The sequence below is a fragment of the Nelumbo lutea genome, chromosome 5 (genome assembly GCF_056320005.1).
Source record: "Nelumbo lutea isolate HS-2025 chromosome 5, American lotus-T2T, whole genome shotgun sequence".
In the NCBI taxonomy this organism is placed as follows: domain Eukaryota; kingdom Viridiplantae; phylum Streptophyta; class Magnoliopsida; order Proteales; family Nelumbonaceae; genus Nelumbo; species Nelumbo lutea.
The window spans coordinates 23,441,639-23,457,665 of NC_142688.1; the positions used below are offsets into that span (position 1 = coordinate 23,441,639).

General features: G+C 39.6%; 1 long non-coding RNA gene and 1 pseudogene across 2 annotated transcripts in view; one reads left to right on the plus strand and one right to left on the minus strand.

Annotated features, from left to right (window-relative positions):
* Window positions 1-920, minus strand: part of LOC148851002 (uncharacterized) — a 33,141-nt pseudogene extending 32,221 nt beyond the window's left edge. Inside the window, exons 1-2 of the transcript XR_016099406.1 lie at window positions 836-920; window positions 433-725 (exon numbers count right to left, since the gene is read on the minus strand). The product of XR_016099406.1 is annotated as an uncharacterized LOC148851002 (transcript). The remainder of the gene's footprint in view (window positions 1-432; window positions 726-835) is intronic.
* Window positions 921-5,420: 4,500 nt separating this feature from the next.
* Window positions 5,421-7,139, plus strand: LOC148851003 (uncharacterized). Its single transcript, XR_016098885.1, has 2 exons — window positions 5,421-6,643; window positions 6,783-7,139. It is a non-coding gene; the product is annotated as an uncharacterized LOC148851003 (long non-coding RNA).
* The last annotated feature ends 8,888 nt before the right edge of the window (window positions 7,140-16,027 follow it).

Below are 16,027 nucleotides of genomic sequence, written 5' to 3' on the forward strand. Positions count from 1 at the left end.
GGCATATATATGCATAATATCCCACTGGAAAGCTTATATTTAACCAAGTTATAATTTGTAAATTAAGTCTATGAAAGAGTTAATGGGATGAGGGCATATAAAGGATTCCCCCAACAGACCACAAGAAAATTTGTCAATAGTCAAGAGGTAATTATGCAGTTGGTTCAGGGCTTTGACCTAACAACTTTCAGCATCATTTTCTACACATTGTAACCAATGCATATAACAGATAAACAGAGATCAATTTAGCTAACAGGATCTCCATGGGGAGCTGCACGTGCGCTAATTCCACATGTAAAAGGTTTATTTTTCGCATTGCTCATTGTCTCTAAATGGCAGCTTCTTCAATTCCTTATGCATATAAATTAATGAACCACACAATGGTCAAATTGGAAACTAATCTAAAATGCAAAAGTATACAGAAGTACATACCTTCACCCACAAGGCCATAGTTTCATCCTGTTTTGGATACACAGCCTTGAGAAGATGAGATTTTCCCTCCTGGTTGCTACTTGGTGGAACAGTTCTAATCTTATCCACAATGACATGTAAGCTCTCAGAATCTGTGCAAGATTCTGCACCTTCCTTTTGTCCATTCAATTTATTCCATTTAGAATCATGCAAGTTACAAGGTTCTTGCTGCTTTTCACTATGTCCACAATCTGAAATTCCACTGCATGCACCAAATGAAGTGGGCAATCCATCTACTTTACCTTCATCTCCATCTGGTTATCTTTCTCTGGCCCTTCATCATTCAGTGCAAGGTCTTCCACCTTATGCATACAGACCAATGCCTGAGCTTGTTTCCCTGGTTCAAGGCAGTTCAGTTATCCACCACACATAAAAGTTGTCCCTGCATTCTGTTTAGGTTGATTAGATTCTTCAGCATACTTGACATTGGAGCATGAAAGCACTTCCATAGCTCTAAGATAATACTTAAAATGCCATAAAACGTCTGACCGGTATGAGGTTATGCTCCCCTCTACTATACTGCACACATAAACCCTTGGAAGAGTCATATCAAGGCTATAGAGGAGAAAATATTGATGACACTCACTCAAACTAAAACATTTCCAAATACAAGGCAGTAAAATGGCAATATTAACAATGATAACTGTAAAGTATAAGGAAATATCATTTAGCTTCAAATAACATCTTAAATGCTCTACAGAAAATCTGTGCCAGAACTGATATACAAATACAAAGATAGTAGCAAGATTCATAACTGATGAGTAGGTAACCTAAATGGGTCAAACTGCTAAATTGGCACACAATATGCGCTTTTAAGTTAGTTCTAGAGTACCAGTACTCAACTGTATACCTTAGCTGCAAGGAAAATTTTGAAGGAGAAATATATGAGCTTTCTTCCGATTCCTAGACCAATTTCATAATTTTTGGATGATAAATTTTTGAGATTTTTTAATTTATTTTCTAGTTTTTTGGTGTCTTAGGAATAGAGTTGAAGTTTGGTCTTCTACAAATTTACTATTAATAAAACTAAAATTACTATATGGTAACTTTTAGACTCTGTTAGGTGCTGCCTAACTCAGGGTTCATAGAGTGAACCAAGCTCGTGAGGGAAGAGGAAACTGAAGGGAAACAGGGAGAGGGGAAGAAAAGGGGATTCAGAGGGGGAGAGAGAGAGAGAGAGAGAGATTTGTTCGGATGGAATTCTTGCCTCTTTGTTTCTTCTTCGGGTTTTTATATAGACAGGTAAGTTGTTTACAGTTGCAGTCTATTACAAGATGGTTACAGCTTGTTGTAGGACTGTTATTCTGTTATAACAGTCAGCCACTTGGACTACATTCTTGCTGACGTGGCTTCTCCCTTTTCTTGTAAACTTGGTATGCAGGCTGGCTATTCCTGTGCACAGGCCTTGGTTTGCCGCAGCTCTTGGTCTTATCAATACCCCCCTGGTTAAGCTGGACCTTGCCCTCAAGGTCAATATGGGGGAACTGGTGTTGCAGTTGCAGATAGGATTCCCATGTTGCATCCTCTTCCGGTAGTTATGACCACACAACTAAGGCTTCTGGAACAATGTGGGAGCCTTTCTTGACCCATCTGAAATTAGTGATACACACTGGAAAACTGGAAGATGTGGTTGAGTTATAGCCTCTGGTTCCAAGCATTTTTTGAGAACTGAGACATGGAAGACTGGGTGCACTCTTGAACTGGGTGGGAGATCCAATCTGTATGCAAGAGGTCCAATTTTCTCCAAGATCTTGTCCAAAGTAGCGAGGTGTCAGTTTGTTCCATCTCTATTTTTGTACAGAAAGCAACTTGTAGGGAAGCAATTTCAAGTAAACCATATCCCAACTTGATAGTGTGCTTCCCTATGGTGTTTATCATATGATTGTTTCATCCATTGTTGGGCCCAGAGTAGGTTCTGTTTAAGTCCCTGTAGAACGTTGTCTCGATTTAGCAGGTGTTCTTCTAGTGAAGATACTGCTGTGGAGCCCCTTTCATAGGGAATCAATGTGGGTGGATCACAAATTCACAACCATATAATGCCCTAAAAGGGGTCATCCCAGCCGATATTTGATAGGTAGTGTTGCACCACCATTCAGCCCAATGCAGCCAGCTGAACCATTGTCTCGGCTTTGTTCCGGTGAAACACCGTAGAAATGTTTCTAAGCAACAATTGACCACCTCCGTTTGCCCATCTAACTGTGGATGGTTGCTTGTGGATTTGCTGACCTGTACACCTTGGAGGGGAATAAGTTCTTTCCAAAAGAGGCTTATGAAGACTGGATCTCTGTCAGAAACAATAGACTTTGGGAACCCATGGAGCCAAGCTATTTCCCACACAAAAGTGTTAGCTACTGTAACTGCAGTAAATGGATGTGACAGTGCTAAGAAGTGGCTGTATTTTGTAAGGTGATCAACCACCACTAATATGACTGATTTACCGGTAGAGGTCGGTAGGCCTGTTATAAAATCCATAGAGATATCTTCCAAAACTTGGTTGGGTATGGGTAATGGTTTTAGCAGGCCCAGCTGGGGATTGGGCCTCATACTTCCAAAACTTGCATTGTTAACATACCAGGCCTCCTGAGTGTCCACCCATCGGTGTCGCGTGGAAGTAATTTATGAGTTGGTCCAAAGGTGCTGAGTCCGCTGGTAACACCATTCTACCTTTATAGTACAGCACTAACCCTTGGATAGAATACCCGGTTTGTCCCCTGTTTGCTGCAACAACTGTGTCTTTATTGCTTGGAGTTCCTTATCACTGTCGGCTGCCTCCCTTAATTGGTCCCATAGTGCTGTCGTGGGTTGTTGGAACACCTACAATTGGAGTATGCTCTCCACTCCACGTTTGGGTTGACGTGACAGTGCATCCGCAACCCTATTCGTTGCTCCCAGTTTGTATTCAATAGTGTAATCAAAGCCCATTAACTTTGAGACCCACCGCTGCTGATCTGGAGAAAGGACCCGTTGTTCCAATAGGAATTTCAGACTTTGGTGATCAGTCTTAATTATAAACTTACGGCCTAGCAGGTAGGAGCCCAAATGCTGAACTGCTAATACAACTGCCATTAATTCCCGGTTGTAGACTGAAGAGTGGTTTTGTGTGGTGGATGATACCTTACTGAAGAAGGCAAGGGGCTGACCATCTTAAATCAGCACTGCTCTCACGCCCAGTCCCGATGCATCGCACTCAACCACAAATGGTTTGTTGAAATCCGGTAAGACTAGAGCTGGTGGGGATGACACCGCTGCTCTTAAGGCTTCAAATGCTACTTGGGCTTTGTTGTCCCAACTGAAGGAGTCCTTCTTTAGAAGGGCTGTCAGTGGTGCTGCAATTATCCCATAGCTTTTAATGAAGCGTCGATAGTACCCTGTGAGTCCTAGGAATGCCTGGAGTTCCTTGGTGTTACTAGGAATGCCTGGAGTTCCTTGGTGTTACGTGGCGTTGACCACTGTGGACGGCAGCTATCTTGTCTGGATCTGCTGAGACGCTTCCGTCTTCCACCACATGGCCCAAATAGTGTACACGGCCCTGCCCAAAGGCGCACTTCGATTCTTTGGCATACAGTTGATTTTGTAACAGAATGTCTAGGGTGATCTGCAAATCCACTAAATGTTGGGCCCATGTGAGGCACAGCAAAATGTCATCAAAAAAGGCTAATATGAATGACGTAAATGTGGCCTGAACAAGTCGTTCATTAAGGCTTGGAAGGTAGCCGGGGCATTTGTGAGGCCAAATTGCATAACCCAGAACTCATAGTGGCCATCTTGAGTCCGAAAGGCCATTTTTGGAATGTCAATTTCATGGACTCTAATCTGATGATATCCAGCCCGTAAATCCAACTTTGAAAATTTTCTTACAGTCTTGAGTTCATCCAGTAGTTCATCTATTATTGGAATTGGAAAGCAGTCCTTAACCGTAATATTATTAAGTGCCCTATAATCCACACAAAATCGCAACATCTTTCTTTTCGACAAGAAGAACAAGTGAAGAAAATGGGTTGTGGCTGGGTTGAATAAAATTTTTATCCAATAGTTCTTGAACCTGCCTTTCAATTTCTTGTTTTTGAAAATAAGGGTAACGGTGGGGCCTTACATTGTTAGGAGGCACATCCAGCAATAGTGGGATTCTGTCGTCATGATTCCTTGTTGGATGTAGGTCCGTTGGCTCCTTGAAAACTGCAGCATATTGCTGGAGGATGTTGCGGAGCTGCTGTTTGTATCCAGCTTGAGTTGTATCCTGGGCCTGGGATAGCATTGGGCCTGTATGATTTGATCCCCAGATGATGAGCTGATTCGGGTCTCGTGCTTCTTTCAACATGGATGCCAAGCTTACTGGGCTGGCTCGGCTAGCTGAGTGGATGATTTGATCCCCAGATGATGAGCTGATTCGGGTCTCGTGCTTCTTTCAACATGGATGCCAAGCTTACTGGGCTGGCTCGGCTAGCTGAGTGGATGATTTGATCCCCAGATGATGAGCTGATTCGGGTCTCGTGCTTCTTTCAACATGGATGCCAAGCTTACTGGGCTGGCTCGGCTAGCTGAGTGGCCTTGCAAATGTATTCTTGTCCCTTCTATCATGAAATCCATAGACAAACGGGTACAGTCGCATAGAACAGGCCCAAGTTGCTGCAACCATTGAATTCCCAATACAATGTCGGCCCCACTTAACTCCAGTGGATACAGATCAACCCGAAATTGTTGATCTTGGATGCATAACCCAATGTCTGTGCAAATTCCATCGCATTGGAGTGAGGTCCCATTTGCCACATGGACCTTAAATGAGGTTGTGGGCTGAACTGGCAATCTTAATCGTCTGACTAGCACAGTGGTTACAAAGTTTAGAGTGCTACCACTGTCGATTAGGATAGACACCTGGCGACCCCGAACTAAACCTGTCACCCCCATGGTTTGGGGTGATGAAAACCCTGCTAAGGCCTGTAGCGATATTTCTGGTTGTATGGTCTCAACCCAGTGTTCTTGAGTTGACGATCCTTCTTCCAGTTGCTGATCCTCCTCTTCCTCCTCAGTCTGTAACAGGAAGGCTTGTTGAGTTTTTCATCTATGACCGGGGACAAACTTTTCTTCACAATTGTAGCAGAGACCTTTGTCTCGGCGATTTTGCATTTCTGCCAACGTTAATTTCTTGAATGGAATAACGGGACTCGGGCCTAAGTTACACGGTGGTTTGCCTAATATGCTGCCGTCTTTACCGGACCCCGTCCCTTCCGGTCTTGGTGCAGTAAATGATTTGTTTATTTGCTGCCAGGGCCTGTTTAGACGTCGGGCTCGACCTATCTTTTCTTCTTGGGTGCGGGCTAGGGCTGCTGCGACCATTACCGTTGCTGGGTGCATCGCCTTGACCTCCAACCAGATTTCTTCCTTGAGTCCTCCCATAAAAGCTCCGACCACAGCCTTCTCCGGCCACCCTTGGACTCTTAACGATAGACGTTCAAACTCCAATTGGTAGTCACAAACACTTCCTACTTGTTTTATCTTCGCAAGACTCTCGTCAAAATCTTCATAATCAGAAGCCCCGAATCGGATGCACAGATCATCCATGAAGTCGAACCATGGAATACGGGGATGCCCTCGGCGGTACCATTGATACCAGAGGATGGCATCTCCGTCCAGATGCATTGCTGCCAATGCCACCCTGTGTGGTCCAGATGTTTCGTTGTATTCAAAAAAATTTTCCGCCCTGTATATCCATGGGATGGGGTCTCCGCCTGAGAAAATTGGGAAGTTCAGTTTGGTGTTTCTTTCCAGGGTGGAGCTGCTTCTTCGGTTGCTTCCTTGGCTAACTCGATCTTGGTCAATTTCCCTGTCTTCAGTCGGCAGGCTCTGCTCCAATCTTTGCAAGATTTCTGTTAAAGTATCCTTGATACCTCGCATCTCGCCTGAAACTCGGTGGAGCTCAACTCCCACCTGATCAACTCGGGCCTCCATGGCTGTAGATCGCGTATTGGTCATGCTCTGATACCAATCTGTTAGGTGCTGCCTAACTCAGGGTTCGTAGAGTGAACCAAGCTCATGAGAGAAGAGGAAACTGAAGGGAAACAGGGAGAGGGGAAGAAAAGGGGATTCAGAGGGGGAGAGAGAGAGAGAGAGAGAGAGAGATTTGTTCTGATGGAATTCCTGCCTCTTTATTTCTTCTTCGGGTTTTTAAAGAGAGGTAAGTTGTTTACAGTTGCAGTCTGTTACAAGATGGTTACAGCTTGTTGTAGGACTGTTATTCTGTTCTAACAGTCAGCCACTTGGACTACATTCTTGCTGACGTGGCTTCTCCCTTTTCTTGTAAACTTGGTATGCAGGCTGGCTATTCCCGTGCACAGGCCTTGGTTTGCCACAGCTCTTGGTCTTATCACTGTCTATGGCGACTCTTGTGATTACCATTAAGTTACATTAAGTTAATGGGTTATTAAAATTGTTTTAGGAGTTAAAGTCCTTATTTAAGTATCCCTATGGGTTACATATAGGTTTGTCATGGTTTTAAAGCAATTAGCAGTTGTTTTCAGTTAATTTTTTAGTCCAAATTAGAGTCTGTAAAAGGAGATCCAACCCCTTATGTTGAGTCTATCCATAGTCGTTTTTTTTTTTTTTGAGAACAGTATAGATGTAATTGAAATTTAGGAAAGTTTATTTAATGAATAAAAGTTTGGTTTAGTAAATTCTGATCGTTGCCAAGGTATTTTTCTCTTTTCCCTCTCTCATTTAATTTTTCTTCTAAGTGACTTGTCTCTTTGTTGTTTACTTTAACAAGAGTTAACTTCTTTCTTCCTAATCTCCTGCTCATTCCTATGTGGTAAATCACTTACATAGTTCTCCACCCATATTCTTCATCCTTGATCACCCAAATAATCTTTCTTCACCCTACAAAGCCCACCACCAGAACTGAAATTTGTAGGACAACCTACCTGTTCTATGTCATTTGTGCACTTCTAAAAGAATACCCAAATAAGATGGTGAAACAAGCATCATGCCCAAAATTTTCAGACTATTTGCAGGCATAATTTGCATGACCAAAGAAAAAGCATCTCCCCAAAGCATAAGTTGCTGATAGAGATGCACAAAACAGGGAAAAAACAATGACAGTACCTACTTTGCAGGTATGGCATGCATGGAGGACCAAGTAACCAGTCCCACTTAGAACTTTCAACAATAAATTGGCCAACATAGTTGGAATCCCTTACAAGCTGGCATTTGATAGGCCTGAGCAACCAAGGCACCCTGGTTTGTAGGTGGATCCCTGCCGTTATAATGTGGGTAGTGTGGACAGAAAGGAACTCTGGGATCTACTCTAATACCAGCTCCCAACAGGATGAAATCTGTTGGAATGTAACTCACTGCCAAGATATCTTCATAGGCTAGAACTCACAATGTTTCTCTTGACAAGTTATTTTATGATCAACACACTTCTTTAATCTTTTGTTAAAACAGCAGAGATGTATAGCCATTCACTGTATGGGGAACTTTTCCCCTTTTACCTACAGTAATGCAATTCATTATACTTTGCCTTTCTTAAAAAAATATATTAAGATAAAAAAAAAATGGCAGTGAAGCCCCAACATGGATAACTTCTGCAAATGAAATTTCTTAGTAAGTTACCAAATGCCACATCCCAATGACCTGCATACATGCCATGTTATCACCTTGATACCTGAGCATCCTGAGTGTGCCCCTATTAGCATAATATGATACCAAGTTTAAAACCAATACCAATATGGGTAATGGAGAATACTTCTATCATGTGACTTTTTTTTGGTAAACATCGCAGGACTCTTTTTGAATTATACCATGTATCTTTCTCTTTAACTCCAGACAATTTATTTATTTGTTTTGTCAATAAAATAAAAAAGATAATATCTATCAAAAAATAAAATAAAAAAGATAAGATGCATAGATGGCATGTCTTAACAAAACTTGCTATAAAAAATGCCAAAATAAGATACTATTATTAGAAGAGATGATTCAGAAAAAAAAAGTGAAAGTAAAGGCATGCTATCAATGCAACAGATCATATTCAAATCTGTTCATGTCTTGAATTTTCAGAAATGAAAGATATTCATCAAAAAATTTCAGAAATGAAGGAATGTATCTCAGTTTCCCATAGCAGCCCCTATTCATATGTGTTTTTAGGCATCTTAAAGAGCCACTTTCACAATACAGGTATGGTATTAGAGCTATTTCCCATCCTCCCATCTTGATTCGAGCAGAGAATTGTATCCCCATTTACTATATTAGTTACATATTGTGTTTCTCATGTCATGTGTTTATACTCCAAGTTGGAAATTTTGTTCAAAGTTCATATCCAGAACTTCTAAAGCAACCAGGCATAACAGCAAACAACTTGGTACTCGGTAGGAAAAGTGACTGGCTTTCACAATAAATTCAGGAATACTGTTTAAATCAAAGCCATCAGAGAATCCCTAAATTATATCCCAGTTAATATTATTAAGAGAAAACTTAAAAATGCATCTTAAATTGAAGAATGGGTTCCTTGCTATGAACTTGCCAGTTGCCACATAAAAAAAAAGCATAACCATATTTCAATCAGAATTCACGAAAAAAAAAAAAAAAAGATATAGTGCCACAACTTAAATCAGTGAACTTACTAAAATTCAGATATAATTTATATTGGTTTTGTTTCCTCAACTTGTTGAACTTGAGCCATGTTTAGCTAGTTAAATTAAGCCTGGTCTTTTTTATCAGCAAATTAAATATTGTCGTTTTAAACCAAATGGTTTTCTACAAATCAGAAAATACCTCGGTTAGTGCTGTCATGGTCGCTAGTATAGAAGATTTCTTTTGGTACAAGTAAACCGACTAAACTACCTAGCTATTAATTTCTTGGCATCTTTTGGAGAAAAAAAGTACATAAAACCAGGTCCTCTGTCTCATTTAATTAGTTCTTGAATGGACTCGTGCACTACACCATTTGCGAAGATCATACCCCATTATCATCCAAACAGCAAGGGCAATAAAATTCGGTTCCCAACCCTCAAATCCGGAACCATTATAGCATAAATATATATATATATATATATAAAAGACATCAAAAACAAAAACGAAAAACCTCAAGATGATGCTGCCCCTCCGTTTACATGTATCGTCATTTTCAAATTTCGTAAGTCAGAATAATAACAAAATGCGTCATTACGAACTTTTTCTAATAAATAAATAAATAAATGGTACAGGCAATAGGCATGGAACAGTTCTCCACCATTTGCAACCCATAGAAATCCCAAAACAACCCCATAACCTCTACTTTACACTGATCACGATCCAAAGCCCCTAAACTCATACACCCAGATGACAAAACCATAAGTACGTCCAGAAAGAAAAAATTGAATCAAATCTCAAAATTGATCTAACAAGGGACCCATATCCACTACAGATCATCAACATCTAGAGCAGCCTCAGCCAAGATTCAAAGACACAGTCACATAAATGTGTGGGGGACCAATTCCAAAGGCGAAATCCTTAATCAAGCAAACACATCTGAAAAACACAATCAAAATCGAGAAACACTCCAAATGCGTTAATTAGGAGTTTTCGCCCCCTATTTTTCCATTGGTTCCTTTTTTTTAGAGGAAAGGGCGGGAGGTAACTGGTAAGCACAAGCTTGACTGTGCAATGTTACATACACGACATACGACATGTCTATATACGCAGTCACGAACACACACACTAGAAAATGCGGGAAAATGAGGGTAAATCATAAATGTACCTTTAAAAGGATGGCAGGTGAAGAACTTGGACGAACATCTCCTTTGGGCTTTGTCCATCAATGACCATGATCCATGAACGTTGGTCAGTGAAATTGGTGGTTTTATGATAATCCTCCCTAGTAAGGGCAACTGGGCAAGGGATGGCACAAATTACCAGTTTTTGTTTCAGGTGTCTAGGACGGGGTACAGGCGGGCGCAAGGTGACTTTACAAAGGGTTGTTTTCTCGCTTTTTTTTTTTTTTGTTAAATTGCTAATTTGCTACTTGCTAGATATCCAGATACCTGTTTCGGCCCCTGTTCTAATTTATAAAGTCGGGTCTTACCTTATAAACAACTAATCTTCATACGTGATTTCTAATTTTCCGGATGTTGGATCTTATACCCGCCCATTTTGCCATCTCGCCGTTTTCGGTTTTCCCTTCCATATTCTTTGTTTTGTATATTGAACATTTTCCTTTCGGCTCAGTTTGGAAGAAATATAAATATAGGTATATACAGTATAAATATATATATTATATATATATATATAATAATATAAAATACAAAATTGTATAGTTTTACTTTTTCTTGTATTTACCTTTGTTTTCAGAAAAATTAATTAAAAAAAAAAAACGAACGAGTAACTCCTAGCCATACGAGTTCGATACTTCGATGAAACTTGTGGCTTAAAGCTACAAAAAGATGATTATTCCACACGCGGGTTAGGTGGGTGAAAAGCCTCCAAACGGTAAGACTCGTCGCATCCTGACATAACCGGGGTACGGTGGTGAACTCCTCGGGGTCGTCAAGCTGGCGCTTGTGTCAGGCGGCCAGGTCAGCGCCTGGGTCGGGTTGTCAGAGGGGCGCCTGCGTCAGTCGGCGGGTCAGTGTCTAGGTCAGGTCGTCAGGTCGACGCCTGTGTCAGTCGGCGGGTCAGTGTTTAGACCAAGTCGTCAAGCTAGCGCCTGTGTCAGTTGGCGGGTCAGTGTCTAGCCAGGTTTGTCGGTGGGCGCCTTATGGGCGGCTTGGCCAGATCATGCGCTAGGCTGGTCCAGGTCGGCTAGGTCGCGTAGGCCGCACGCCGCACGCAGCTCGTGCAGGCTGTGTGCAGTTCGCGTAGGCCGTGCGCAGTTCGCGTAGGCTGCGCGCGCGCCGCGCAGGTCGCGTGTGCCTCGCGCAGGTCGCGCAAGCGCGCATCAGGTCGTGCGCAGGTCGCGCCAGGCCGGCCAGACTGGTGCCCGGGTGGGTCACCAACTTTGTAAGTTTGTTGGCTGGGTGTTTTCCTAGTTGTCACGAGGTGCCACGTGTCACAATTTCATTGGAGGGCCAAATCTACCCTCATCAATTTTTTTCTAGTAAAAGATTTTCTTTTTTGAATAAAGAAATCAAAAAATTTGTGTTCTTTGTGACTCGAATGTCAAATCTATAACTTATTTGTTCATGTATTGTCATTATACTCAGGCAATTTTATTTTGTAACCATTGGAACTTTCATCTGCAAAATATATTTCAAGGGTCTTATACTTCATGTATTCAAAGTTTGTATAACCAAACTGCAAATAATTCTCTTTTTATGAACATGTTAGGTTGGATAACCACGATTTGGTATTATATTTGGTATGCTAAGAATGAAAAATGTTTATGAAATAGGCAAATCTTGCCTATTATTCTTATTAACCGAATCAATAATTCTTTCCAACAGTCATTCTGACTTTTAAATGTATATGGTCCTTCCATAATTCGGAGTTCAAAGGATAGAATTTCACTTGCCATAAGCCATATTACTAGCTTGATGCAGGGAAAATACCGGATTCATTGTTTAGTTATGGTCTCATTATTCTTTCAAAAAATTTATCCTGTTTAAAAAATATTGGAGGTTGAACTAATTAGGTTTCTTTAGTAGTCCAAGCTGAACTATTTGTCATTATGAAGGTCTTATCAGAGCTTCAAGCCTGGAACACTCAAGAAGTTTGTATATATTTGGACGCTCAACAAGTTGTAAGGGCGTTACATCAAACTGCAGATCTTCCTTGGTCTTGCCATTGGCTTTTGTCTAGGACCAGGAACTTAATGTTGAACTTTAGCAAAGTTAATTTCCGTTTTGTAAACCAAATATTTAACAGCCCCGCCTATAAGGTGCCCCATAGCTAAATCTCATTGTTTATCATCTTTTGTTCTAAATGATTATCAAGATGGGATACCGAGGGTGGAGGACTTTGTTCTCTTGGTTTTGTGTTAATATAAGTGTTTATCTTTCAAAAAAATTTGGGGTTTTATTTGTTCAATCCACTCCTAGAAATCTTAGTTCCACCCTAAGGGTTTATAGGGGAGGCTACTAGTAGATTAGCTCCACCCCATCTTATTCCCACTTGTATCTTGTAGCAGATGCAAACTACAACCAAGTATGATTTTCAATCGATTTTTCTCTCTCTCTTTTCTCTTTTTTTTTTCCTGTGTAACATTGATCAAATATCAATCCTCACCATTCTATCTCACTCTTCTTTATTTTTCCTTCCATCATTGTTTTTTTATTTTTTATTTTTAACTAAATCCCCAACAGTGGTTTTCTTTGTTGGAAACAAATAAAATGGCATTTTATGGGCTTAAAATGGTGTTTATACATGTTTTTTTAGAATTATACATGACTGGGGATAATATTGTATATTATATTGGAAAAAGCCTGTTTTCAACCAAGCAATGTTGTCAAAAGAATGCTTTTTATTAGGAAACACATGACAAAAAAAGCACCTTACCAAGCATGTTTTAAGCACCTTTTTAGAAACACTTTTTAAAAAAATTCGCTTAGTGACAATAAGTCTTGCTAAACACAACCTTACTAAATAAGCTAGAAATTTGGGTTTATTGAATAAGTGCTTATTTTCAGGGATAAACACATATTTGGGCTGCTTATCAGTGTGTTCCTGACCCAAAATAAGTGTTTATTCAAATAAACACCCCCAAACTTAGCATTAATATTTTACTAGTGTAAGAGGATGCATGCCACATGTGCAAAATAGTTAGCTTAAAAGATGATAATTTGGACACCATTTTGTAAGATCTATGTAATTGTGTTATCTCCTCTATCATTGTATCCCCATCTCTTCAAGGAGAAAGGGCAAATTATTTGTTTTTCTCACAAAGTTATGGTCAATACTAATACTAATACTAATACTAATTAATAATAATAATAATAATAATATTGTATTTGGTGCTATGCACCACTAACAACCCCCTTTCCCCAAATCGATTGTTGTGAGAATTGATTCCACATCAATGCCGGAGCAAATCAACATGCCAACGAGTCACCCTCGGTTGGTCAAATACGAAGACCCATTTAAAGCTCCAAACATATTGGTATAGATGTTAACTAATAAAGGATGTATCTCAATGAAAGCCATGTTTGGTTCAACTCTCAATTATTTCTCATTTTTATCCAACATGAAATTCTAAAATGAGCAAAAATGGGTTAAAAATGGGCATAATGAGAACATATTGCTATGAACCAAACACTTTTTTTTCCTAAAAAATGTTTTTACTTTCCAGACCGACAAGTGTCCTATATTGCTCATTTTCATGCTTAAAAAAACTCTATGTTAGTAGTCATAAAAGTGCCAGTATAGGTCTCCAAAACTGTTAGCGTAAATGTTTACGGGCGGATGGGTGACAATCAATGCCCATTGGCATAAATTTCCATAGTAATCTGCTAGTAAACATCTATGGCAACAATCTTGTAGACCTAAGTCAATGGTTTACTAAAAGTAACATAGAATTTATTTAAAGAATGAAAATTAACATGATGTGGCATGACTACTTTCATGTCGTAGGCTACTCAACTTTTGTATTGTAAGCTGATTTTTCATTTTTAAATGAATGAGGCTCATGACAAAAATTTTGTAATCAAATTATTGTTGATGAATCAAACATGAAGATTAAGGAATGAAGCCCAAGCAGCGAATCAAATATGACAGAAGTCACCATATCATCAGCTTTATCTAATGCGAGCATGGTTCTCAAAATCGAGCCAGACCAGAAAAACCGATAACCGTTCAACCATCGGGGTCCAGTTATACCATAAACTGTTAATGCCTAAATAACCTTTGAAAAGGTAAAAAGGACCGATGACCCGGACGGTCGAACCGATAAACTGTTCGACCCGAACAGCGGTTTGCGGGTTATGAAATTAATTTTCATTAGATTAAAAAAAAAAACAATAAAAGGACATTCATGTCCCCGATTCCCAAGTCTTACGAGTTAGGGTTAGAAGTTTAGAACGAAACCTTACCTGAGTTCCTTCCTCTCAGACGATCTGCGACAACCACGACCGACGGTGAATCATGACGACAGACAATGGCGGTGAGCTTCATCTACGATGGATTTCTTTTTGTAATAAGCAGGAGCAAGAAGTAGCAGCGGCAGGCGATTTTGCAGCAGCTGTTGGGGGTTTATAATATGCTGCGGTAGTAGCAGTTGGCAGTTGGCAGCAACAACAAGGAGACACGGACTGCAGCGGCCGGCGATGATTTTGGTCACATACAAGTTTTTTCCTATTCACTTTTTTGTTTTTTATTCATCCTTCCTTTTTATTTTGCGTGGCCGCTTCTCTGTTGGCTCATTCTAATTTCGTCAAGGTCGATGAATAACTTTTACTTCCGCATCCTTGTTCAATTTATTTTGAGGACTGTCTGAGTACTCTCTCTTCTCTTATCTTTCTCTCAACCATTATTGTCTAAGGTTGATCAATTCAATTTTATTCAGCCGGTCAAGTGTTTCTTTTTGTCTTTGTAATGTAATCATTCATTTATGCTCGGCTTTTTTTTTGGGGGTAGAAGTTTCTGCTTTGCTCTATTTCTACTAAAGAATTCTCTTTTTTTAGTTCATTAGTTTTTTGTGCCTCTTTTTTTTTTTTTAATTTTCATCCGTTTGTGTTGTGAACCGAAGACCTTGTTATAGTGTTTGAGGAATATTGGCTTGAGCAGGGTAACGTATTTCCATATTAACTTCTTATGCTAGCTGAATTGCACCCATAAACCAACACCATCTACCTAGCATCCTCAACATGCACATAGCTGTAGAACTTTTCTGTTTTTTTTCCTATATTTTTTAATTTTTTTGAGTTTTTTCTGTATTTTTTAGATTTTTTTTTGTATTTTATTTTTATATTTTATATGTACTTGGTACTATATTATTTTTGTATTTAGATGGTTTTATTTTTTGTATTTGTCTCTATATATATATTTTAATATTTTATGTTATTTTATTTTATTTATAAATATATTTTTTATTTTTAATTTATTTATGATATCACAAATTGAACCGTTTGACTCGAACGATTGAACCACTTAACCGAAAACAATCCCCTTACCAATTCTGTTTTGGATCGTTTTTAAAAACCTTAATGCGAGGATAACCTTTAGCCAATTTAATGGCGATTCAGCTTGGTAGGAAGATTTGGGGTTACCTCCAAAAAAGTCTTATTCCTTTTGGATATTAAATAAGCTATCCAAGTAAATATTTGACGTATGTTGTCAACATGGTGTTTGTGCAACTCTCATAGTAAGATGGACCATATCTTCTTATCATATGAGATCATCGGATGCGCTGGTTTTGAGTGCGCATTTCTATATATTGGCAGTAGACCTCTTCATGGCCGGGCTCGAGTTTGTCTCTTGCCATATACACAACACTGAATCTATTCAACTGAAGTTCATTTGATTTCAGGTCTCTTAATAAATAGTTTGGTCACTTGGTAGTTAGAGATAATAGAAAATTTTGAAAGATTCAAGATAATTGAACATGCAATGAAGAGATGGAAGGTTCCCTAATTTTAGACTATGCAAAGGAGAATCAGAA